A 27,721-nucleotide genomic window follows, 5' to 3' on the forward strand; every position below is an offset into this window, starting at 1 on the left:
CTTTGCTGGGTACTCGTAGTCTAATTATTATATAACATGTTCATGTCATTTTTAAATGTTGGGTTTGGCTAAAGCCGGTGCTGGAGAGTATTGGCAGTAGATAGCGTTTACCATCACTGTCCATAAACAGGTTCAATCAAATCGAGCCTGTAACATTTTCATTTGTTGTCGTTTTTATCTCTCTTAAAGGTTTTAATTATTTCTATAAATAATTTTCATTACCTAATATTTTAACCACTAAATATGATTATGTCGACCACACTTGGGCACGGCTTTGTTATGTTCTTCTGTTTTAACATTTCATCTATATCCATGTTAAAAACATCATCTAAACTTTTCACAAGTATCTTAGGAAATCGGTTGCAAAAGTAATCTGCACAAACATTTTTAACAGATTATTTTGACATTTTGATTTTCTTGCATAGTGTTCCAATGTGATTAATTTGCTATAAGTTCACTGATTGTAAATATGAAGACAATTTGTTGGTATTTGTTTGTGTTTTCATGACAGTTTTATGTAAAGCCATCTGTTTTGATATTTCATTTGCTCGCTATCTTTTATTTTTCGTAAAATATGTTAAAAACATAAGAAAACCACAACTATTTGTTATCTTAAAACATAACAAATGTATTTTTTGCTGTACTGTTATAACTCCTATGTGTATCTAGGCAACATAAAAGAAGAGTACAAATAACATGTTTTTGAAAACTTTACTATGCATCTATCTAAAATGGACTTGTGCATCTTTCTAACTGGACAAGACCATTTATCATTTTAGAGAACATTTCCTGATACTGGTAAACTGCTTGACAGCCTGTCCAGGAACAATACGGTTGAACTGTGCTCTGGAGAATTCAAAGAGGTTTACCGTCGAGATTCCGGATGTAAACTACCAAAACCACCACCACGAGGGTTTAATTTTCTAACCATAAAAGAACATTTCAATTTTCAAGGTTATTGCCTACCAATGTTTTACGTCTATTTTGAGATAAATACACGTACATCAGAAACAAAGACAATGGGTTTCGGCTCTAAAATGACTTATATTGTGTGTTTTCTGTTTGTTTTGTTGTTGTTTTTTTTGTATTTTGTTTTTGTTTCTTTTTTAGTTTTTTTTAGTTTTTTTTTTTCGAAGAATACGCGGACTATTTAACAAACATCTGTGCTGAAAATTTCCAAGGTTGATATCATCTTTTCCTTGTTTAATAAGTGCAATAAAGCCCGCGGGGGGCTCGCAAGAGGAGACAATTTTGAAACTCACGCAGAAAATGAAAATTATTATATTGTATTTAAAACAAATCCATTCAAGATGTTTTATGTGTTGAAAGTGTAGCTTTATATCCCATTTAACTTTTAAACCTGATATTTTTACGCAATATTTATTGTGATAAGGTGCACCTTGCACGTGTCATTGACGTCCTCGTGACAGGTTTTATATCTGTCTCTTTTTTAAACCGGTCTGAACAATGCATGATAACATCTGTCTTGGTTTCGTCATAATCATTACCATTTGTACATCAATTAAACCTCATATTTTTAAACGGTACGCTAAAAAAGTGAAAAAGTACAACTATATCACCTTACCGGCTACACTTGATAAAAATCTTAAAAGGTAATTGAAGTGTGGGGGCCGAATTTGATTATACTTTGGTTGTGCTGGACCGTGTGGCGAGACACATTACGGCATATGGTAGTATTTAAACTCGGAGGGAGAGTACGCAATATTAATTTACAAATAACCATACAGTTAAATATGAAAAAATAAAATTTGACCTTCAGTGTCTGATTATGTGAAAGATACGTACTAAATAAACATCTGCTCGTTTTTCGTATTGTTATAATCATATTTAAAAACTACATTTTTATAGCACGCGTTTATGTTTCTCTGTTCGCCAAAATGACGCTTCTTTGTACATGTTTTTAGTACACATCTGCTACAAGTGTAATTATAACGTGTATTTTAATTCTAGCCAGTGAGGATAGAATAATAACAATATCATTTTTAAAGATTTAAACCACAAGTCAAGTATACAATTTCCTAGACGCTTCAAGCTTACTTGCAGATTTGGTTTTATCATCATTTACTTTTATTGATTGCGGTCGTTTTCTGACTCATCTCATGTAAGTGCATCATTGTTCTTGTACAATCTTGAAAACCAACAACCTCAAAATGCAAACCAGAAATTGTTCCTCTCACATAAAGTTGGAGATTAGAACGGTAAAATCCTGAAACGCTCGAGTATATTCTTGGAGAAAATTCTGATTCTTCTCGCGTCATTAAACTTTTCGCCTTTTTAACAACGTTCGGTTTTTGTTTAGTCTTTGATGCTTTTGGTCGGTCTTTTGATTGCATCACATAACAAACAACACCACGATTCAGATTGCATTGGTAGTGAGAGAAAACGGTTAAATGATTTATTTGAAATATATTTTAAGTGTGAAGATTTCTCTTTTACGTTACGATTTATTGCTACAGTCGTCTGCTCGACTCATCAAGCAGCCGACACCAATGAGATCAGCAGATACAGTGATATGTCAAGCTGATATGAATTGTTGGGCTTTGAACTTACACAATTGTCGTCATTAAGGAAAGTAAGAGCATTTCTCAATTGCGTATGCTATAAATTACATAAACAGATATGATTTAGCAGACGAAAACAAAGGAGATGAAATCGTCTGAGTGATTGATTAAATCTTATACGGAAGAATACACGAGGGAAATAAGTACGTAGAGGAAAAAAAGAAGACTTATTGCGGCACTATGTACATGTATATTTATTTTTTCTATGAAATATGATTAAATTGGAATGATAATTGTAATAATGTATTTTGTTAATACATGCATATGTATATTTAAAATAGCATATATGTTATATAGCATCAGAACTTTGTTGCTTTTGGCCAATACGTATAAAAAACGATTCATCACAGCCATTCTTTCATTATACTATGAATGGAAAAAAATCCTGGTTTTAAAATGCATAAAATATTGTATTTGTAGGTGTATAGGCCATACCTTTTAAGTGAATTATACTTGTTTGCTGTCATGTCTTTACACTTTTTCTTCTAAAATAGCATTGTTTTTTTTCAAGCTTTTCCTTCGAAATCAGAAGGACTAAAGATTTGTATGCATAACTGAATGGAAAATGGCCAACATTACTTTATTTAAATCGAATTGTTACATTTTAAAACGTAATTCATTGACAAATCACAAGTCCTGCTCATTATGACGTTTGTCAATTGATGCTTTGTTAATGACGTCATGACGTCGAAAGTGATTGTGAACATAACACAATTTGAGAAATGGCGTGTGTTAACTCTTTTGTCTATTTTCTAAAAAAAGTGATAAATTTAGAATTATGTAGTGGTAATTACTGTATGGGGCACCTCACGAACGGCTTGCAAATTGACCATAACTTTACCTGGTTCTTATAAGTGTCGGTTGGAACGCTGCACGTGATTTATATATATTTTACGGCACCCATGCTGAAAGACGCTTGCTTAATGTATTTTTGTAAGCGTGGAGTAAGTCAATTCTACCTGACCTGAACGCTGGGTCGCATTCTTAGGGTCAATAAGGGGTGGTTAAGTGCATTTTAGCAGCGTTCCTGCAGAGTAGCATTCAAACACTATAAAATATGTACCTTCTCTGCAAAGGTCATTGAATTCATAAGACAGCAGACGACTTTCATTCATAATTTTAACATCGTCTGCTTCGCGCCAAAAGTTGTTTCAAGCTGTCATTCTAGAAGTGTGCCAAAATAAATGGATACGTTCAATTGACTTCTTCGTGTCTGTTATAATATTACGTTAAATGATTCCTTTTTGGCATCTTACAATAATGTTTAGAAAAGGATGACGCTTGATTGGCAAGAAAGAAAAAATCAAGATATCCATTGCAAAATATTTTTAAAAAGAATATGTATCGCTTATGTTTTGCTCGATCGGCAAGAAAAACAAACCCAGGATCCCCATTGAATGCATTTGAAAAATGCTATGCATATCGTCTGCTTTAAAGAAATGTCATTTTATCTTCACAGCTGACATAATAATATTGATCACATATCGTGACAAATCATGACAAAGCATTTTAAAAGATATTTTCTGTGTCCTTCATGAGGAGCAAACATATTATAATATAATTTATCAAACATTTTTATATCCAAATCAAATTACCTAAGGCAAATTTAATAGGACATATAGGAAAGCTACAAAAAATGCAACCCATATCTATGGGTTTGTATTTTTGTTGTTGTTGTTGTTGTTATTAAGGAATCACTAATAATCACATTTTAATCAAACTATTATGTTGGCATATGGAACGCGAACAGTATCTTAAAAACATTTCATCAATATTTTGGTATAATAAAAATAAGCTCAAAGATATTAAAATTTTAATATTAATATTTATTTGTATTGTATACATTATTTATGCATGTATATTATATGTGGGTATCTTGGTATTATCAAAAATTAAGCACATAAAGCCATCAACATAAAATATCTTAAATCACTATTTATATTATCATTTAGAGATACCCTTCAAATTTGTACATTCAAGCTTTTGTTGTATTAGTGGTCTTGGTGGGTCATTTGTTTGTTTCTCTTCGAATATGATGTTAACTAACCGAGAAAACAAATATCTAAATATCTAAGTTAATTAATAAAAAGGGTAATAAAAAATTTGTACAAAATACTTTCTCTGACATAAACGTGGAAATGTAAAGAATCAAGGAATATTGTAGCTCCTCGCATTTGACCTTGACCTTGCATTGATTAATAACACGACTTTCGCTGGATGACAATTAACTAGTAGGTGAGACTGGAATACTCCGGATATATCCACTATTCCATTAACAGCAGAACAAAATCATTTGTTTTGTTCGAAAACGAAACGAAAAACAAGAGTTGATTATTATTGTTGGAATTTTTCTGCTGTAAATATTCTTTCTTGACTGTCATTTGCATAAGTATATCCTTATGATGTTTTGAAAGATAAACTTCTACAAATTGTTCTTATCAAACTGTGTTTGTTACGAGTTTTATTGTTGTTATTGTTTTTGTTGTTGTTTGTTTTAAATTTTAATTATTTAATGTTAAACATTATTCTTTCTATAAAACATCACTTGTTTTGTTCTCTATATGTACTCTTTACTCCGATATTTTTATAAAATTTAATTTCAGATTTTTGGGGGGATTGGTGCAATGTTTTATACATTAATCGGTCTTTTACTACCGGGTTATTTTCCAATTTTGAAAATTTTAATACATTAATTTACACAATATGTTTTTCATTGCTCCAATACTTTTATAATTACGTTTTTAGGATTTTAGGGGTAACAAACCAGCGCAATGTTTTATGCATCAATTTTTTTTCCATCTCCTGTTATTTTCTTATATTTAATGAGAGCAAGATATATGCAAATGGAAGCCTGGAGGAATAACTTGAGCTTTTGATCGGAAAGAAATGTCGAAAAAAAGTGATGGAAATTCATATAATGTTCAGCTTTGAAATATGAAACTGAACCAAGAATGAGTTTTTTACCTCCGGAAAAGAAAAATGATTGGTATTAAGCAGACGGCTTGTAAACGATTACTATGCCATCGAGGTTTTTTTTTGCTTCCGTGTAAAACAGATTTGGTTCGTTTAGCGCGAAGTGAGGTTTTAATCTGATAGGAGCGTTTGTGTTTTTCATTATAAATGAATAAACGTCTTATGAATTTATTAATGAATGTGTTTCAGGTTTTATATAAAGAAAGTTGTAATTAGAAAATATAAGACGTTTTCAAGGATAATATAAACCGTCATGATGATATTTTCTTTTTCTTAAAGGAATGCTGCGTCATAATACATGACAAAAGTGCTGCATTGCGTTATATCGGGTTGCAAGTTTGTCACGCGCCACAAAATTCATAAAGCAGACGATATTGAATTTTTCGCCTGCAAGTGCAAATAGTGGCAGACGTTCGCCACGTGCATTTGATGGAAAGGAACAGACGGCTTGGAGACAAGATTTCAAGGTTATATGAAGTTGAATGAATGAATAATTAGATCACACAGGGCGAGAAAATTAATCCTACGAAAGACTAGCTAAATCTCAAACACAGACGTGCATTTTTTAAACAAATATCTGAAATAAACGTCAACGAAAATTATAATTTGACATTTTTATTTCAAAATAAATCCAATCATTCATTAAATGATTACTGGATCAAGTGTAAAATGAACACAACGAAAATCACTACTGTTTTATATCAATATTTATACGTCAATCTGTTTAGGACAATGTTTAATTAAATTGCTGGAATGAAATTTCAACATACAATGCCCTCATGAAAACAAGACATGTCAATTCAATGAACATATGTTAGTGTACTGGAGGGCAATAAATTGAATGATTAGACTAATCAATAAAAGCAATAGAAAATGCAAGTTAAAATCTACTCCATTATTGTTTTACTGTTGTCCTACAATCATTTTTAACATAGGGAGAAAAACTTGATAAAATCAAGTGAAGAAAATGTTGGCTTTCATATAATACATATCCTTCTCGTCAATTCTTAGTTTATTTTATGCAAATTTATATCATTAGTTTTTCAACTTAGACTTAATGCATATAATATTATATTCAAAATAATTGAGAAGAGAAAATGCAATAATGTAAATAGGCTTATCTCTGCATACAGTGCAAGAACAGTACAGAACATAAAGTTTTCTGCCATATGTATGTTTCTAATTGTAGATTTCATGTTTTTGTATTGCATAAATAGATAATATTTTAAGTGTTTCCCGATCAAAAATATCCACACACCCGTGCCTTTATCAAGGACAGTGTGTAAAAATAGAATTTTCTTTTTTTTCTACAGAAACTGTTAATCCGACATTAACGGAATAACTTTCGAAACAGCCGGAATAGGTCGTTTCCGCATCATTGGAAACTTTTCGCATATCACCTCTGCAAGGCGGGTATGTTTTTGTTACAGATCTGTATTTTCCCACACATGAAAATTTGAACCTGTAATTTTATCAACATGAAGGGCATTAATACAAAGTGTGAACTAACAATATACCCCTGTTATCTCCTTGTGATAACTTTCTCAAACAAATCATATCAGGGTCTACCGTTAAAATGAATACCTGGCAAATTTTCAGAAAAATAAAAAAAAACTTTCAACATCGTCTGCTTATTCTGGGAATTTTCTGTATTTTCTGAATGTTAACACTTTGGAAACTCATGAATTAAGTGAATGCTTAGAAATCTGCATCAGCAACTTCAAGAATTTTTTATTATGCATGTTTATTTAGGTGAAACAGAAAACTATAAACATATTTATCCGCACTTTCTTCAAATTCAATTCAATTCAAATTATTCAATTTTCAAATGTGCATGCAAATGAGTCTGTCATTCTCCAGAGTCATGAGAATAATGATTAATCTTAATTCTGCTGAATATAATGAAATTGATTTGTTATGCATTGGATTTGGAAATGTCCTTTTTTGTTTTTCATTAATAAAAGAATCAGCCGATTATTTCTTCATTTATTTATTAGTCATTGAAGTACATTACATGTTTGACTTATTGGAATAAAATAAAACAGTTACTTCGTTATGTTCCTAATTCTAAACATTTTGCAGACGGGTATATTCATGAACGGCAACTAAATACTAATATTTTGAATCCTTCAGAGAATAACGTAAAGGCATATGATCATTTCATAAATTAATGACTATAAAAAGTTGTCCAATACTTCATCCTAGTGTTGTTATATTATTGTGTCTTTCGGGATCATTGCAACCGGTATTTTAGTGTTGCAGATTCAATACCACTTCAGACGGTGCTAGGGAGCCTAAAAGATGCTGAAACTTACATGAATCCTTTCAGCAGACTCAATAAAATCTGGGGAACTTCATTTGCGCCAACTAGCATATCATCGGCGCCTAAATTCACATATCATTTGCGTCACGAAATAGCTATCATTTGCGCCAACTACTAGTATTATATTATCCGTTTGCGACTCAACTTTAACATTCAATTCACATTGCTCTCGATTAAACAATAACAAACCTTGTACATTGTTCTTAGTCCTTTCATAAATTTCTAAAGTATTATCATTTGACATGTATATGCTGATAGACAATTTGAATTAATATGACTTCTGCATATGTTAAGGACCAGATAGACTGCCAATTGGCAATGTAGATTTTATTGCAACGAACGGTCATACTGAAAGGCGTTTTGGATCGGTAAATTTAACACGCAAAAAATACTAATATACTAATATACTGATCTGCTAGATAACAGAACATTACCAATCTATTCAGAAGTAGCCTGTGATAGGTTATAAGGAATCAAAGTAATTACTTAAAGACAAATGGAATTTCCGGTTTCCGATGACAAATATGCAATGATTTACAAGAGAAAAACACTATAGTTAATTTTTAAGTACTTTATGTCTTAACCGTGGCAAAACCTTTGTAATAAATTATCACTTTCTAAGAGATAGGGAAAAAAAGTGAACCTATAGGTCATACGTCATTTCTGATGAATGAATAGCGCTTGCTTTCAATCGGTCCACGAGCTCTTAATGGTTAAAACATAAGGTGTATGATGAAGTAATTTAGTAGAGAACATACCAGATTATCTGATTACCTAACATGTTGCTTCTTAAAAGTTAACAAATGTTGTTTTCACGGTCTCTGCCATCGATGATTAGAAATTTGAAATTTTGGAGAAATACGAGTGTTTAGAGGGACAAGGTGCAAGTTACTAAATAACACCATATTGTCTGAACTATTTTTTTTATTACTCTTATTACTAACTAATGAGAACGCAATGTCTAAATACTAACAGCTAATTTCCTTGAAGGTTTTCAGAATTATATCCATTGTTGGTTTCAAGATTAAAACTGAATTTTAGTTTTTAAAATCAGTGATATCAAAGTAACACAAAGTACAAAAATGCATCGAAAACAAGATATTTTTAAATGTCAAAATGTTTATATATAGTGCCGTATCATCCAAAACATCGATTTAAATTTTTGGAATTGTTGTTAAGATACCTAACCATCTGAATATCATTACCTACATACTTATATTGTAAACACTTTCTTGACATTAATGCATTGGCCGCCCAGTTCATTGGCCACACATAGGGCCGTCGCATAACTTCATATCCAAACTCACACTGTCAAAATCGAAAACTCAGAGAATGTTTTTATTATCAAAGATATGTTAAAATTATACTACAGTTACAGATTTCACCATGTTAAAATGTCAACAAAATTAACTTCTGAATTCTTTCGTGAAAACAGCAAATGATGAAGATGTCCAGTCGGACCACCAGCATTGGTACAAGACTGAAGAAATTCACACTCAAACAATTAATAAACATTACAGTCACGTGGTTTTCATATCATAATGGTTATCTTTTAATAATTGTATATGTATAACATAAAACGTTCCAAACAAACATCGAAAATCTTATTAAATTACTTTTGTGTATTTTTTAAAGATACAAAACAATACTCTTCCAATACGAACAAACCAAAAAATATTTATTACACACTTTAATACAGATAAAGTATAACAAAATATTAATGTTTTATAAACTAGTGCTGTCTACTTAAGATATATACCATTCTTTGCATTATTTAATTAACGTACTGAATTTTGCTTTAAAAGGTTATATGTATTTAACACAATATAGGAGACGAATTAACCACATTAAGAGACTTTAACTAAAATATGATACTATTTGATACGTGTTAATATTCTAATGATGTTCATATTGTAAATAAAATTTCATGATAAATTCATTTCGAAATAAATGTCGGCATATTAAATCGTTTTCAAAAAAAACTATATCATTAACTTAAGGCCACTTAATAAATGTCGATCAACCTTTTCCTTGGCACTTTTATAATCTGTTATTGTTTGTGAATAAAAAAATGCAAAAAGGTGTTGATACCGTGATTTTCGTGCTATTTTTCTTCTATCAATAAAGCCATCAGGATTTCAGTTACACTTTTTCTGACATATAACATGTCCAGTCTCCCTTTAACATCACTAACTATTTCCTTGACAGAGTAAAACACTATCCACCAGAGTGTTTTACGGGTCAAAAGGTCAGTTATGGCATATTGTATAAAGCAATAATTGACACTGACCACAAGCTTTTGTAAACGCTAACAACATGTCTTATAGTGGACCAACAGTTCCCGCATTCTATAACAGAGAAAACAACACAACTCAAGACTTTATGGCAGGAATTTTTTTATGCTTTTCACTTGTATATATAATTGCATTTAATGTTAGGGGGTGGGGTAAGTTATTATATCGCTGTAAGCTAATGGTTTTTGTGCTCAGCAGCCTCAGACGAGCTACATGTGATGCCCACATGTAAAACTTCCATTATCCCCGCTAGTAATAGAGAAAACGTTTTATACCTAGCTGATAAAATTAATGGTATACCTTGTTTTATTTAATGTTCTGAAATTCATTTTTAAAGACGTTTGTGAAAAATGGATTTTTGAGAAACAAATTGAAAAGAATGCATTGAAACTGAAGTAAGAACATTCATTTGAAAGATGGGTTTTCATGTTGTAAAGGAAACACACAAATGGCGTATTGATATTCTAGTGGTACTATATAGTGATTCTTTTTCAGAACTTTGTAGCTGTACGTTTTATAAAATAGAGAAAAACAGAATCCCTACACAACGACCAGAACGACAAAATTGAAAATGTTATAGGCTCGGTTTTATTGAGCTTGTTCATTGGGGTACCGTTTACACCCCCTAACACCAGCTTAAGCAAGCAAGTTTTATGAAAAATACAATCGGGAGGGTAATCAAAATGTACAATGTAGAACACTCCATGAATGAAATGCAAAGTAAAAGTATATATTCCTAATGTTATTACTTATGATATCAACAGTATTGATTCCGACTCAGATCATCAAAACAACAAAAATATTCAGACAGATCTTTCCCCAGACAAACTTATTCTGAAAAAAAATCAAAATCTAATGAAGAGTTTTTCTCCATCATATATTTTATTCTTGACACAAACTTTCGGTGCTGATAGAAAACTAGACAGTTTCAATCAGGAAATATATCTTTATAATAAATGTGCTAGACATTTCACATATTCCAAGAAATTCGTGGTACTATAGTCTAAGCAATTATGTTAAAACAGAGAGTTAAATTCAAACCTCGGCCGTCGATTTAGAACATTTTAGTTTATCTTTTGCACGTTGTGAAAGAGCTATTAAAGGTTTCAAAAATTGTTCAGGATGATCTTAGATAGTACTTTGTTAACATAAATGTGAAAAAAACATAGTCCAAAAATGTGAATGCTGAAAGTGTTGTCCTCATCTAATTTTGATGTCGTCATGTTTGATATTATAACACATTTTCAAATAACATTAATGTTTAAGCTCGGCTTGGCATCTCCAACAGATAATCTCATTTCCAATTGTATGTAAAAAAAAACGCAAAGTTATTCAAGTCATTAATATTCTTCCTAAACTTATATTTTTCCAGTTAGGAAATACAATGTGGAATATCATATAACGGATTATATATAGTTCACTATTTTTTTTAGAATTAAACCGAAATAAGAAATCATTCGGCAGACAATAGGACAAATGAGATCTGCAACATTAGCAACACTCTGGCACTGTCTTAATCAAACTTTAACATTATAATATTGGTAATAAATATTTTTGAAGGACTAGAAACATCGAAATGAGATACTGAAGAACCTTGTTTGCAAACAGTTCAAGAAGGGCTTAGGCTGTTACATCTTATTTCTTACTGACATAGATCATTCGTACTTTCCATTACCAAAATGTGGGTAAAGAACACGGCGCAGTATAAGACCATATGGACAAATAAATGTTTGGTAATGGACTGACACGTTTATGTGTGAAATGTTGATGGTTCAATCACATACTTGCCGTTCTTTCACAGTTGGTTGCGTGTAAATTTGACATTATTGCATTCTTCATAAAAAGAACACCCATCTTAGGACTACCTTTCATTTGAAAGTGTCAAAGATCATGATATAAAAGTCACTTTGTGTTTATTTTAACTTGTTATTTATCTTACAGATGTAAGAATAAATGTTACGTATGGCATACAGTCATACTGCCTGTGTTAACACTTAAAGCATATGTAAACAAACACTTTACCATCGCTTCTTATATAATAGTTGTTTAAAACATTATAAAAAGGCAATGGCAACATCTTAAAATATATTTGAAAATAAATTTAAACAATAAAAACATGAAGTTTTGCATTCCAGCTTTCATTTTATGTCCGTAATGGAACTGTGTGGATTCTCCTATTTAGGAAAAAAATATTAATTCTTATAAAATTATGAACAAAAACAAGCAATCTTTTTATTGTCAAGAATGTTCTAAAAATATACTATAAAACAAAGGGAATAGTTTAATGTAAAAAGAAACAACAAACGATTTAAATATTTTATGCAAATCACTTTAAAAGTGGAAAGTTGTGATATTTTTTTTTATATCTTTCCAATCAATCATAAGCCCACATCATCTATTATTAACTTAAGCACGTGGTTTGTTCTTAGTAGTAAAACCTGGCTTAAGTACTATGAACTCATTGCGCTTTTCTTGTGAATATGTTTTGTTATCATAGACAAGTTGTGTTTTCTCATTTCTCGATTTCATTCTGGAGAAGAGCCATCGATCAAAGGGGAAATGAATTCTAAATCAACAATATATTACATGTTAGACGGTGTGAATCGAACATGAAATCTACATTGAGATAAACGATAAACGTAAAGCCAAGAATCACAAAGCATATGTTCAATGCATTAATTATTTCTTACTTTTTTATAATACTACGGTATTATTTCTTTGATACAAGAGAGTCATGCTGTTGTATTTATTCTACAATATGCTCATGTAGTAGATATTTTTTTAAAAAGCAATACATTTATAGATTTGATAAAATGAGGCTTTGCATTATTTGAATGAAAAAAAAATAAAGAAAAAAATAAACAACACAAATGCTCTGAAAAAATGAATTATGACGACCGACGAAGCCTGTATCCTAAATTGTACTATAACGGTTTTTGTGTCGTCTTAGGTTTTTAATATCAGACATTAAATTCAAATGAACACCTGTTAAATTACAAAAATCTGTTATCAGAAAATTGAATGTGAGGACCAGAATTACGCTACTACATTTGACAAAGACCCACTTATTCATAATATTTCTATAGACTATATATATTTGATAATAATATTCATGCATAAGTACATTTCGTTTTTCTTCTTCAATTTTCTGTTAAGTCTGAACCAAATGATATTCCGTACATGAAGTTAGTGTATACATTCACCCATTGTTCTTTGGGCCGTTGCTGCTTGTCTCCTATTGGGTTGCCCATCCAACTAAACACCATGATTCTAAATTCAAATAAAATGTGCAAGAGTTTATGATACGATTTCAGTATATTTGCTTATTTAGATTTAGCACACACGACATTGTCAATATTGTATGAACCAATGTTGAAGGTATTATGCAGCCATTTGCAATTAATACTAGAACAAAAAAATGTAATTACTTACGTTAATCTCAATAAATCTGTATATGAATAAAATGCACAAAAATCTCTTTGATGTAAAACTTAGTGTAACATTTATTTACATGACATGATCCTTACAAGATCAGACATTGAATGTTCAATTAGACATAGGCAGCTTATTGTGATTCGTATATTGTTGTTTTGGAATTCTCCCATAAATGTTGCATTTCATATAATAACCATACGATAAATTAGACTTAGACGAACTGAAAAGTTAACGGAATAAAATAATTACCACATTGTCTGTCTTTCATATGACACATGAAACTGTATGCCCTTTGATGAAGGTTTTTGGGTAACGTCAAAGGAAAATGTACTCTTTACTCGGACTTGACATTAAGTAAGTGCTTTACTCCTCATTTCATTGCATTCATTTCCAAAACAGTAAAACATATATCTAATAATCTAAACCTACAGCAGAGTAAACTAAAGGTGTTGCAACTGTTTATCTTATATTTTTTCACATATAAATAGTAAATAAAGCATAACTTTTATCGTAAATGATATAGGCATGTGAATATTTAAGTTCTGTACAGTCAGTGAACCTGTGTTTTTTGCTTCGGGGAAATATTTTCAGGATAGAATGTGAAACTTGCGGCAAAATCAAAATGACCCCGGTATGCATGGAACAGCTGCTATAAAAAACGCAAATTTTGCTTCATATAATAGAAGAGGCATATTTTATAACATGTTGGTAAATTCAACAAATGTTTCAAATCGTATTCAAGATTCAACCATATACGATTTCCATGAAATTACAATCCGCCCAAGTCAAATATAAAATCCACATCAAGAGTAGTCATAAATAACTGTTTTTATCACGGTTGTTCGTCCAGTCTCATCGTACGTTAGTTAGCCCATTGCAATCGACGTCGTATTACTAAAGACGAATAGTGTTTAAGGGGATATGAAGATATATACATTTTATTAAATATACAATAACAGCTAATGTGCATATTCATACACTTAGTCTACAAATAATGCTTATTGATTTATTACAGTCGCTTTGAGTAATGTCTGTAAAATTCAGTTAGCAATTTAATGTGACAAGCAATAAGTTTAAATGCAATTTGGAGAATTCTCTGTTTATCTGTCTGCTATTTAACAAGTTTAACTATTCTCATGATGATTCATTATTAGTTTTCATGTACAAGTAATTTCATATTTTCATTTGTTTTGAGTTAGCATAATCGTTTATTTATGTTTAACTCCAGACTGGTCCACAATAGTACAACTTTGGCCAGATATACTGTACATTTCTTTCAAAGAATAAATGTAAAGGTTTCTTGTTTGAAAAATTTTGGCGTGATTAAGATACATTAAGGCTGTTTTTGAAATGTTTTATTTTTTTCATAATTTTGCCACTTAAGTCACGATTTGAATCACAATGAATTTATATGTCTTCAAACGTACTTTTCAATACCTTTGTAGCAAATGAAGTCTTCTGTTTATGTTTATATCACGAGAAACAAAAACGTATCCCAATGTGATATGCCAAAATAAAGTTTTAATTCTTAATAGAAAATTCATCAAATGAATTTTGTATAGTAAATTTGGTATGATATATAGGTAGGCATGAAATGCATTACGCAGGAAGAGTAAAAAACAAGCAGTGTAAGAAAAGAAAAAGGCATTTTGCCGAGAAACCTGCGTAGTTATCGTGGAAAAAATAGCAAGGTGAAAATAAATCTTCAGGATCATGAAATTACAACTGTCTTTCGCATTATTTCAAGGAATATGTCGAGAATTTCAACAGTCTTTGATGTCATCGCATCTGTAAAACACAGAGAAAATAAGGTCAATTAGCATATTACGAAAATTGGCAGCAGTGCAAGTGACATCTCTTAATTGTAGCATGTTTTCGGTACAGAGCCAAGTGGGCCAGCGTAGTTGAATGTTGGCACCAAACACGATATATAGTAAAACATATAATCCAGAAGGGATATAAACACTACAAGATTCCCGGAAATTTCTTTGATTAGAGAAATTAAGCTATGAACATGATGGGTTGTAGGTTCTCAATTATTCGTTGAATTACATTTGTTTCAATATATCCTCTATATTTATATAGAGTCTATTGCACAAAAATCTAAAGTTCAAATTGGGGAGCTAAAATGACGTTTATATTAAATTAAAAAATAGCAAAATGTGACACTTTTCAAATATATTCTAAATTAATTAATTTATTTAATAGTATTCAAAATAGGATTTGATTCAATGCACAAAATAGTACACATTGCAGCTACATCTTTGATGTACTTAGTGATATCTGATTTCAACAAAACGATTTTTTTCACTCCCTTGAATATAGGTAGCACCTAATATAAGTATGAAGCATAAAATGTATATTTAAAGAATTTACAAGAAAATTTAAAAGAAAACAATATAAACGACAAACTACTTGTATCTTTATTTCCTAGACTAATATCAGACTGGATTGTAAAAATGTTGAAATTGTTGCTCGAGGGATAATCTCTTGTTCTATCATTTATAAATAAGAAAAAATAATCAAACTGCTCATAAAACTTAAAGGGGCCTGACATTGTGTTCTTTTATATAGGTAATCAAAATGAATATACAAGAAGAAGAACAAGAAAACGTGTACATATATCGGTACGTCCATCTAAGCCAATTATCTAATTACGCTTAAACGTTTATTTTTTATTGTACACCTGCTTGTCTTTCAGCAATTTGCACCGAAACTTTCACAGCTGCTTAATGATAAGAAATACATATAACATTATTGCTAGTTTTAAAATTTGGATTAAATGAGAAAAAAACTCTTGAAATTGAATTAATAAAGATAACTCTTTCTTATAAAATGTGATAATGTAAAAATTTCAATTGTTTTTATTAGCCATACCATTATTGATTTTTTTTATGTCAAACGTGACATTGTTTTACTCCGTTGTATCTCAGCCAAATTAATATAAATTCGAGTATATATTTTTGTTCGGACAGTATTTAGATTATCTTAATTATTTAGATATGTAAATTACCGTATAATTTTTTAATTTTATTTCAAATCATTTAGTTAAAGAAAGACAATAAAATATTAATAAGTATAAAATGCTAACAGAAAACAGGTCGTCTAAGAGAAACCCGGCCTATAGAAATATGTGGTTTAATTGTTTTGTTATATAATATTTTGTTTCATTAAACATGAATAAATATGCTTCTTATATGCAATTCAATATAAAAATGGCATAATTATATAAGAAATTATTCATCATAAGGAGAACATATTCTGAATATTCAAATTGCACATGCGTTAAATCGGCTTTTTAACGTTAATCAAGGATTTCGTTTATGCCTATTTTAAGAGGCCTTCATTGCATTATTTGAAGCACAGTCATTCTATTTAACTCATTACTTTTAGTTCAATAATTTCATAAAACATCTTATTTCTACCATAATCATTCCATTAAACTTTTTATTCTTTAGCGCAATAATTCAATTAATTCTTATTCTTTAGTTATTGACAAGGAAAGCTATCAATCTATATTAAATGATTTTTAAACAAATGGACTTTTATAGGATCAATAACATTTTGCTTTCACAAATCATTTAATTGCTTTAATTAGAATTAATACTCGCATAAAATTCGCATTATTACTTTAAACACAGAATGATAAAAATCTTAATTGCAAATGTTAGAAATGTTAATTTGAAAAGCATAATTTTAATGAAGCGTGATAGGTTAAAATGTAATTCAATGTTTTAAAACAGTCGGGCATTTTTTTTTTGTTCCGCAACGGAAAATACTGAAAAAGCTAATGTCAGAAGTCCATAACAATAAATTATATCAGATTTGCTGTAAATGACAAAATCAACATACACGCTGGCAGTTTAGTTGCTTTTTTACACCTGTGTGTTAAATTGTACTAAATGTTCAAGGTGGAGCAAATTATTATAGCTATTGAGCTGATGGTGCTTGCGTACGTTGTAATTTTACAAACAACAAATCATCATCACATGTGTTATACTAAAGTCACGTGAAAAATACATACACCGTACGAGTAAAAGATCTACAATAGCAGTAGAATATCTGAATACCATGATAACAAATATAAATATATTTAGTGTGTCCTATTAATTGTTTGACTTTATAGATTCATTTTAACCTTTACTATGCGAAATACTTCAAATGTAGTTATCCATATCTCTGTCTCATCAAAATCATTTATCATTTTAGGGAAATTCCGGAATATACCTGACTGACCAGTAGCGAACAGTGCAGACCTTGACGAGACGGCACTGCCGAAAGTTTCGGACTGACCTTGATCTGCGCAGGGTCCCGACATGTGCAGAATACTAGCCTTCAGCAAGGTAAGGGTTAAGAAAAAGGAAAATTTAATAACTATCATTTCTCATATAACGATTGTTGTGGTATTATTTATTCAAAGAAACGACATTGCAAGTGGTGATTCTGTTGTAACATTCATATATCTATCTGTAATCTTCAGAATTATTTGTCAAGAATGATTTGATATACTTAACATATAAACAGTATAGTATATCATTTCATGTCATTTTCAAACATAAAACAGTCAAACCAAACAATGCAGATATTATATTCTAGACAAACTCAGTTGGCTCTGATGCCAACAAAGCGAAAAAGCAACAGTAATTTATAATTTATGAATGTAATTGGGGCGTTTCTACGACATAACATTACATGTTGACCTATATGCTTGTAACTGCCTTGACAAATATTGATAGATCTACATATGTTTCCGGAAATTTTGACAATGTAAGACAAAGGTTAATGACAGAATCCTGATGACTTACTCCGCCCATTTCCCATTAGGTACTATTCCATCTCATCAACGAAAATCTTTCTCAAATAACCAAATGTTCTTATTTATATTTCTGGCAACAACTATATGCTCAACTATTGGTATAGTTCTATGAGCAGCTATTGTTGATTAAGTGTTGATACAGTTCTCTTGCTCTTTTTACATTTTCAACTTTGTCGTTTTTGGACTATTTTTAGGGTTTCCATTTTTTCTATTTAACAATTTATAACCAATCATTTGAATATGAAGACGTTGGAGTTTGTGTTTGACTCACAAGTTGTATGCTTGTATGCATAATTATGTCTGAAACTTAATCTATTAAGTTTCAGTGTCCAACTGCCGGCTTACGTTTGAACATATATGAGTCTACACTGTCGAAACAAGATTACGTTAGTAATATATTACCGGTATTTATCCATTTTCTATCTATTTTGGAGGCGGATTTGATTGATAACTTTTCCATTTTCGGCCTAACTTGTTTAAGTTTTATAATGTGATACACAATAATAAAATAGCTACATTTGTAACTAATTATTGTATAAACGAAGGATAATGATAATGAAAATACGAAAAGAATTATTTAAAAGTGCAAAACGTTCTGAAATACAAAATGTATTGTAACAAATGATACCAGTAGACTGATGTATTTCATAACAAAATTGAAACGTATTAAAAAGATAACAAATTTAGTTGGGAACAAATTTGTACATGTACATTTTAATGAATGCTAAATTTATAAGTTAAAAATTAGAATACAAAAATCAAGTTTATGGAGCAACCTAAAATTGCGTCCAGCCAAATGCAATACATTCAATCTGGATATTTTCTTCAAAAAATATAATGTTTTTATCATATTTAAGCAACAATCAATGATCACATGATCATGCGTATCAGATAAAATTCTATTTTTAAAAGAAAAAACATCTTGACAGGACTGTTAATTAAGTGATAAGGAAACGATAAATAAGATAAATAATTTCTGTTCAAAACTATTACTGGTGTATTAACGACCTTTCTAACGCAAAATAACGTTGGTATTCGGATAAAATATGAGGGAATTAGATTCTTATCAGCATTACACCATCTGACATATCTGCCCTAGACAATTTATTCTAGAATAAAACATGAGAAAGATATATGGTGATACCTTGAATATTCATATTTCAGTTTTCTAGGATGTTTCAACAGAGAGCATAGGCTAGGGAATACTATGATAATATCAGATTAGCACATCAATAGGTTAGCTTTAGTAGTTTGGGGCAAGAATATTGAATAAATGTAGTAAAAAAAACGAGTTGTTTGTATCTCATATGTAAAACATTATATTTAGACAAAATGCTGATTTCTGAATGATGAAAATTGTATTTTTCGACAATGCCTACTAATGTGCAATATTCAAAAGGAATTCTGTATGAGTGTCACACTGCTAAGCGACTGAGTGAGCTAAGAGATAAGTGTAAGCTACAAAATTGCCATTTAAAGAAGAGAACTCGACGAAAAGCAAGATCCTACACAGTTAAAGAGTACATCAAGTGTCTGTGAGAAGACAAAGAGAACAACATGCTTTTTATATATACAGTGGGACACCGCCTTACAGTAATACCCTATTTAATAAAGCTATGTAGTAGTATGCATTATTTTATGACTAAATCACATAAAGCTCGTATAAATAAGTTAAAATACTAAAATATAATATTTTGAAAATGATGAAAACAAAAATACAAACCTTTTAAATATGCTTTACAGTGTTAATCAAAATACATTTTCTTCAACAGACTAATAACGTTTTGAAACAGTATATGCAACTTTAAGAATCAATACTATGTAAACTTAAAACTATTACTAGATACTATAATGTTTCTTAAGAATAAAAAATCATTTGGAAAATAAGTAAATACAAATGTATACTACACTTTTTTATATTTGAAATAGTGATGGTTCAAACTATAAAATTATATCGAAGTTACATTATTTACATGCTTTCTTTCTCTTTAATATAAAATCTATTTTTTATACATCACCACAACAATGTTCACAAGAATTTCTATTATATTTAAAAAAATAAAAAATAGTGATAAGAATACACCATATATCAATAAGTACAGTATTTTTTTCTTAAAGTGCAAATAGTATCTAACCGCAACAGCATCTTAAATAACACATTGGCTTTATCAGGAAAATAATTTAACAAATTTCATTTTCAGTGCTTTTCAACCATTATACTTCAAATATATTAAGAATAGATGAGCTCAGTGAAGAGATAATGTTATAAAAGCCTAAAGCTTTTAGCTTTTAGTAATCATTATCTCCATTCCAGCACTAAATTTAAAGATATACATTGATACTCATTTTCTGTTGAATAATTAAAATGCATTATTTTTTAACTGCAATTTATGTTAAGACATAAAATTTAATGACTTTGCTGCAAGTTTCTACTTATATCTGTTTGATATAGATATCAAAATATTATCATAATATACCCAGCATTAATGCATTTTACAAATTCTTCAATGGTTTGGCAAAGAGTGCAAAGCCAAAAGTGTGTCTTATTCGTTTTCTTCATAGTTCTTGTTCAGGAAAAAGACGTATATAATGATTGGTAATTTTGTTGGCTTATAGTGTTTTTATATTTTTCAGATCCTTCCGAATCATAGCTTCCAGCACGTTAGTATTGAAGGCTGAATACCGCTTGGTGGTGCTAGCGGGTCGTAAAAGATGATACACACTTACATTATATCTCATGAACAGATTCAATCAAACCGAGTCTGCAATATTCATATAATATTGTGATTAAACTGCTTTAAAGGAATCACTCATTTTTCCAGATTTTGATAACATCATTTTATTAAATGGTATTTTGCTACCTGATTAAAATAATTGAGAAAATTAAAGAACAGAACAACAGAACATGCATTTATTATCAAACTTGAACATTTCGTGCCTTATCTATAACATGATTAAACATTATTGTGTCAAAGTCATATAATATTTAAAATATATACATTATTGAAAATAACAGTTGAATACATGACAAATGAAGGTATAAAATATTCATATTTATAAATAAATTGTCATATATTTAGCATCCGGAAATAAAACATTTCATTAGATTGATTGAATTAAATCTTATTATGTGACTTTTCATTTATTTTCTGATATAAAGTTGTATCTATATTTTTTTTACAATATAAAGTTGTATTTATATCAGGTTTTTAATTACCTTATTCTAAATGTCATCGTGACATTGTGCACAATCACTCGAAACAGTTACAATATTTATTGTTCTGATTGATGATTTCCACAACAAAATCAATCAATGTCCAATATATAAATTGATGGTATTCTGATTAAAATGCAGTTTAACCTTCATATTATCTGCTGTTGTTTTGTTGTTGCTCCCATTGATTTTATTGTTGTTTATTTTGACAACGTTGCAAGGTCTTTTTGTGGCATTGTTTTCTTGAAGACTTAGTTACGTAAAACAATATTTTAATTAAAAAAAAAAATAAGATGAAACAATAACAGTTGCTCATGTTTTATTCTAGAGAGATTTTGCCTGTGGGCAATTTGACGCAGAATTCATTATGTAATCAAATCAACCATTATAGGGTTATTTTAATTTTCCATATTTCCCAATTTCTTCTGAATATTGAATAGATTGGTCAAATAATTGAAAGATACCAAATCATGAAAATCATGTATTATTTTTCATTATAATTACTATATTATATTATCACTATTACGATAATCATTATCGTCATCATCATTATAAAGGAGGTGGAGGAGAAAACAGGTTGACAATATGATGACTAAAACATGAGCAAGGTGTTTGGATCTATCGACACCTTTCAGTTCTAATTCTATCTACGGAATAGTATGAAAACATCATCAGGGAAACACATTAAAAGCAAGTTTTATTATTAATAATTTTGTTATTAAACATTGAAAGATAATGTCATATGACGACACGTTTGTGAATGTCTTTTTTAAATAACTATATACTTGTTATGAAAAGTTATTTTACATTGAATTTTCAAATTTTACAAACATATTTCATTATATATTGTGTTCATTAAATTTTAAGTATAACGAAATGAGTTTTATTATGATATTTTTGTGTGTTTTTTTTCTCCTTGGTTATTTGGTTATTTTGTATGCTTGATTGTTTGCCTTGGTTTTTTTACATCCAATAGTGATACTGAATCAACATCATCGCTTTTAATGTGAATTTTTCATTTTCGTACATTTATTATTAAAATGTGTTGTCTACCTGTTGCCTATGTCAACTAATTCACTGTTGATGCATTTACTGGTAAACAATATGGTAAATAATAACATTATCATGAGTTGATGCAATGAATATTACAATGACTGCAGCGTTCTGCAGCGTTCTGCAACCAAACCAATCGATATGTCTCGGTAATTGCACTTTAACTTGCAAAATAATTTTGTTGTTGTTTTGTAGTAGGATATTTTGTTTATGTTTATTTTGCCTATCCCAGTAATTCATGGACTTAGTAGGCGTGAATATAAAGTTAATCTAAACATCTTTATATCGTATTACAGAAATGAAAAAGATACTTGATTGTGATTGTTTTGGCACACAATTAGTGTCTTAAGAAATATAATCTTTTAACCATCGAATTATTGACTTTTTTTTATAAGTGGCTTTAAGAAGACTATTAATACAAAATTAAAGGTATTTTTATAATTTTTAATTCCATTTTCTGTTAAATAGAATATGTTGAAACTAATCCTTTTTTTTTGGTGTGTTTGTACATGTTTTAATTACGATAAAAAGTTACGACAACATGCCGAAGACTCTACAGACTAATATGGGAATAAACAATGATTGATGCTACAAACTTGCCCATAGCAAATTCGTTTTAGAATAAAACATGAGCAGTGGTTATGCTTTTATCTTAAATTTCCATATTTCTATCTCTGTCAATGATATACATGTATCACATGATAATAAATATTGCAATTGTTTTAGTATTTGTTTGTTAGAATAAAATATGAATATTTCTTTAAATTATCTTTTCATCATATTTTAATATATATCTTGAATCATAAGGTTTTTAAGTTGAGTTTTGTTTTTATGTCGGTATAACCTTATTTCAATATATAAACAAACTTTCTTTTATGACAGCCTATCGGTACAAAAGAAACAACCATGAGGAACTTATTTCTGTTCAGAACTATCAATGCTGTACGTAAGTATTTCGTGAAGTAGAAATATGTTTGTAATCGTGTAAAATATGAGGGAATTTGATAATTATCAACAATAATCTGTCTGACGTATCTAGCCCAGACGATTTATTCTAGAATAAAACATGAGAAAGGTACTCCGCTACGTCTTTATCATTTTATATTTCTGTTCCAATGATATCTCTATAGAGTATACACTAGGGAATATGAAGATATCATCAGGAAAACACATCAATAGTCAATTTTATATTTAGGGGAAATCTTGTAATACAGCCTCAAGTTTAAAAAGGTAAATGCTATAAAAATAACTTTAAAAATGCCAAATTGTTTTGAACTTCAGTGATAACTTTGTCAAAAAAAGCACTCTGCGTACTAGTATTGTTTCTGTATAACCAATTCTAGCATTTAGAAGTAACACACAGGAATGGAATAAAGAATAAATATTAAATCATGACTTAATTGTAGCAAAAAGATTTGGTAATTATCTTAATATTGTTGAATTTAGAGAGACTCAGTTGTATGAAAGGTTATAAAAAGTAAGAATAGAGGTTCTCTAAAACATATTTCAGTAAACTTTACCTTTCAAATAAACAAATGTACGTTTGTTTTATCCAGGTATGCTCAAAGCAAGATAAAATGTTGCATCAGTTCATTTTTCTGAATTTTTCTTACATTTTGGAGATCAGGAAAAGTTTGCAATGAATGCATTGTTAAAATAGAAGATAATAGTATCTAATTATACCTGTCTTTGATTAGAAAATTTTATCTCATTAATTAATTCTAATGGGACAAGGGGCGTATGAAAGCAATGATATTGAATTAAAACTGCCTTGTTGCTGATGTTTTTTATTATCTTTTTATGCTGCACTAAACATTCAACGTCTCTTCCTGTTATCTGTCTGTTTTTGTACAAGTTATCTTGACATTGTAAACAATTAATGAAAACAATCACAAGATAAAGAAGGTAAGATAGTGAATATTAATGCAATGATTGCAGAATTCTGCAACCAAATCAATCGATTTCCGATACAACAAAAGGTTGAAATGTCTGGTTATCTGCACTTTTAACTTTAATATTGAATGCTGTTGTCTTGTTGTAGGCTTTGTTGATGTCATTGGTATTGTTTGTTTTGACAACATCGCAATCCCATTCGTTTCTAGACAGTTTGCGCATTACCAAGCTATTCGATAATGTCCCTATAACTGCGGTCATGGGTGAAAAAACCTTCAGATGCTGCGATCTGTACAAATAAACAAAGCTACTGATTTTATTTTTGTTATCATTAATCGATTTATAATATTTAAGTATTTTTGATGTTCATATTTAGCTTATACAATTGGTTTAATTTAGACATATTATATTTTTATGCGGGTTTGTCAAGTAATACAAAGCAACTTCTAGTTGGCTTGATGGACTAAACATTGTTATTTTGAAATGGGGAATCTTGATCGTGGATTAACTTGTGAAATTTTCATGTATATCGTTACAGTAACAAAGATTGATAGCAATTGTTGACTATTCTTTACATATTAATGTAATGTACTATTTCAAATCGAAGCGTTATGGTCTTTGGTATTTTTTTTAATTCGACGAAGTAAGTTTGATATGCTAACGACTCAGGAGTATTGAATTAGTTAGAGTTCTATAAATTACCTGTAGGCAACGATTTCGAGAATAAAACATGAGCAATGTACAGTTTTATCTTAAATTTTAAGGCAATCCTCCTCACAGCCAATAATGACATTGACACCAGCTTTGCAAAATAAGATGTGCGTGAAATGTCGTTGAAAAAATAAAAGGCAGTGAAAAACATCATTAAGTATTACTGTTTATGATTAGCTAGCAATAGATAACGGTGTAATTTTTTACAAAGTTTTCCTTTAAAACTGACAAGAGTATTAAAATCTTCAAATGTAATTAATAATATTTACAACGGTAAATTTTATTAATATACAGGTTATTTTTATCTACAATTTCTCAAACAATGTAAAGCTACAAAAATATGCCTGTATACTTTTCAGCACAATAATATATACATGTACATTGTATTTACTTTTACAGCAACAACTTTTCATGACTATATAAACAAGGGAAACAAAGACTATATAATTGTTATCAATAATTCTATCCCAGCTTGCATAACATTATAGGAGGGTTTAAAAATTAAGTTTGCAACCATGAAAATATGAGAAACTTTACTTGTTATCAACAATAATCTATCTTGCATATCTACCCAAGACAACTTATTCTAGAAATGAACATTAGAAAGGTATAGTTCTATATCTTGATAATTTATATATTGCTGTCTATGATATCTCAACATGAAATAGAATAGGATACATGAAGATAGTACAAGGTATTCATATCTAAAATTCAATAGGATTTTTTTATTGCGTTTTGAAGAATTTTATACCAAACATTTCAAATTACAAACAAAGACAACGGAATCGCTAAAGTTTGCCCAAAACGGAAAAATTGAAAAAAGTTGCAGGTTCGGTTTGACTGATCCTATTCGGTAATGGTAAATACAAGCTACTGCCCACGCTCCCTAGCACCGGCTTTAAAAACATCGTTATGAATGTCAAAGTTTATACTTAATCTCCAGAGAAAGAGAACTATACTGATATGACAATTCAACGTATGATATAACTACAAAAAAAACTGTTTCTATATCAAGATGATATTCTTCAAGATTTTAGTTTCCAAGGTAATATTTTCAATTAAATTGTTCCTTCTTTCAAGGGAACATTATGTTTTAAATAATGTAATTCTTTATTCAACAAAATATCGGTATCTACGTTTTTCGAGATTGAACGCAGAATCGTAGATGAAAGATAAGCACTTTAAAGTTTTTATCCCATTACATTTGTACTTGTACTTAGTCTGATTGTTGCAAATCAACATGAAGAATGACGGCTTACATATTCTGAAATTCAAAATTGTCTAAGTTTCTTTCATGATAAATAGTTGTATGCCCTGTTCTCTCTACGTTGTTATGTTAAAAAATGAGTCTATTATGCATTAAAGTCGGTGCTAGGGTGTGTAGACAGTAAATTATATTAACATTGGCATCCTGGAATACGAGTATGCAGCATTTCATTTTTTCAAAGTTTGGTGACCTTACAGGTTCCAGTTTAATTTATTTTATAAAATTATATTATGAAGGACGACGAGAAAAAGAAAATCCAAACTTTATCAGCTTTTTATTAGCTATGAGTACATGTTAATATCTGTCCTCCGATAAAACCATAGGAATTTCCTCGGTTTTGAATGGTGAAGCCTCACTATTGCAAATTATGCAATTTAATTTGATTCATTTACATAAATGCAAAAACGGAACACAAGAATTGAAAGTTTTCAAATATAAAGATGATGCAAGATCTACAGGAGTGGAAGTTGCATGTTTTGAAGTTCCAGTCAAGGTATCTTTTATTAAGTGACACATGGATGTTTGTTCTATTTTGAATTATTGTTTCCCGCCTGGCAAGATCGCATATCAAGGGAATCCCATTGCAAATGAAGTGCTCTTCAAAAATTATTTTGAGAGCATTCATTTACATTGTATTTGCAAAATAATTCAATCAATGCTACATTGTTAGAGCAGGGTCTGGCTAATTCATGTCGACACATCTATGTATATGCTTTTTATGATCATCTAACGTAATTGGGATTTAGCACAAATGGACATATCATTGATATAAAAGAATATAGTACATTACAAAGTTACAATGAACTATTATCATGATATAATGATAAAATTCTAACAATACTCCTTTTATTGACTTCCAAGACAATACAGTGGACTAATAGGTGTTTTTTTTCTAGTGAATTGTTAAACAATCAAATAAGCGATTCTAACAACAATAAATGTTGAAAACGTGAGATGCCATTGAAGTATATGATGTCAAACTATCAGGTTGTTTGACCTTTATTCAGAATATTCATATTGACGTACGCATAATAAATACAAAGGGTGAAAGGAATATTTTTCAATCGTGATAACACTAACACTTACCATACATCAGCAACTGTTAATTGTACGGAATGTGTTGTGATAGTTTAAGAACAATCAAAGGATTGCAACATCCT

At 29.9% G+C, this 27,721-nt stretch overlaps 1 long non-coding RNA gene across 1 annotated transcript in view; it reads left to right on the plus strand.

The window, feature by feature from the left end:
• Nucleotides 1–21,498, plus strand: part of LOC132713797 (uncharacterized) — a 30,948-nt gene extending 9,450 nt beyond the window's left edge. Inside the window, exons 2-3 of the long non-coding RNA XR_009623486.1 lie at nucleotides 17,817–17,950; nucleotides 21,058–21,498. This is a non-coding gene — a long non-coding RNA (uncharacterized LOC132713797). The remainder of the gene's footprint in view (nucleotides 1–17,816; nucleotides 17,951–21,057) is intronic.
• The last annotated feature ends 6,223 nt before the right edge of the window (nucleotides 21,499–27,721 follow it).

This window comes from Ruditapes philippinarum, unplaced genomic scaffold, assembly GCF_026571515.1.
Source record: "Ruditapes philippinarum isolate M1 unplaced genomic scaffold, ASM2657151v2 ctg321_1_1_1_1, whole genome shotgun sequence".
Lineage (NCBI taxonomy): Eukaryota > Metazoa > Mollusca > Bivalvia > Venerida > Veneridae > Ruditapes > Ruditapes philippinarum.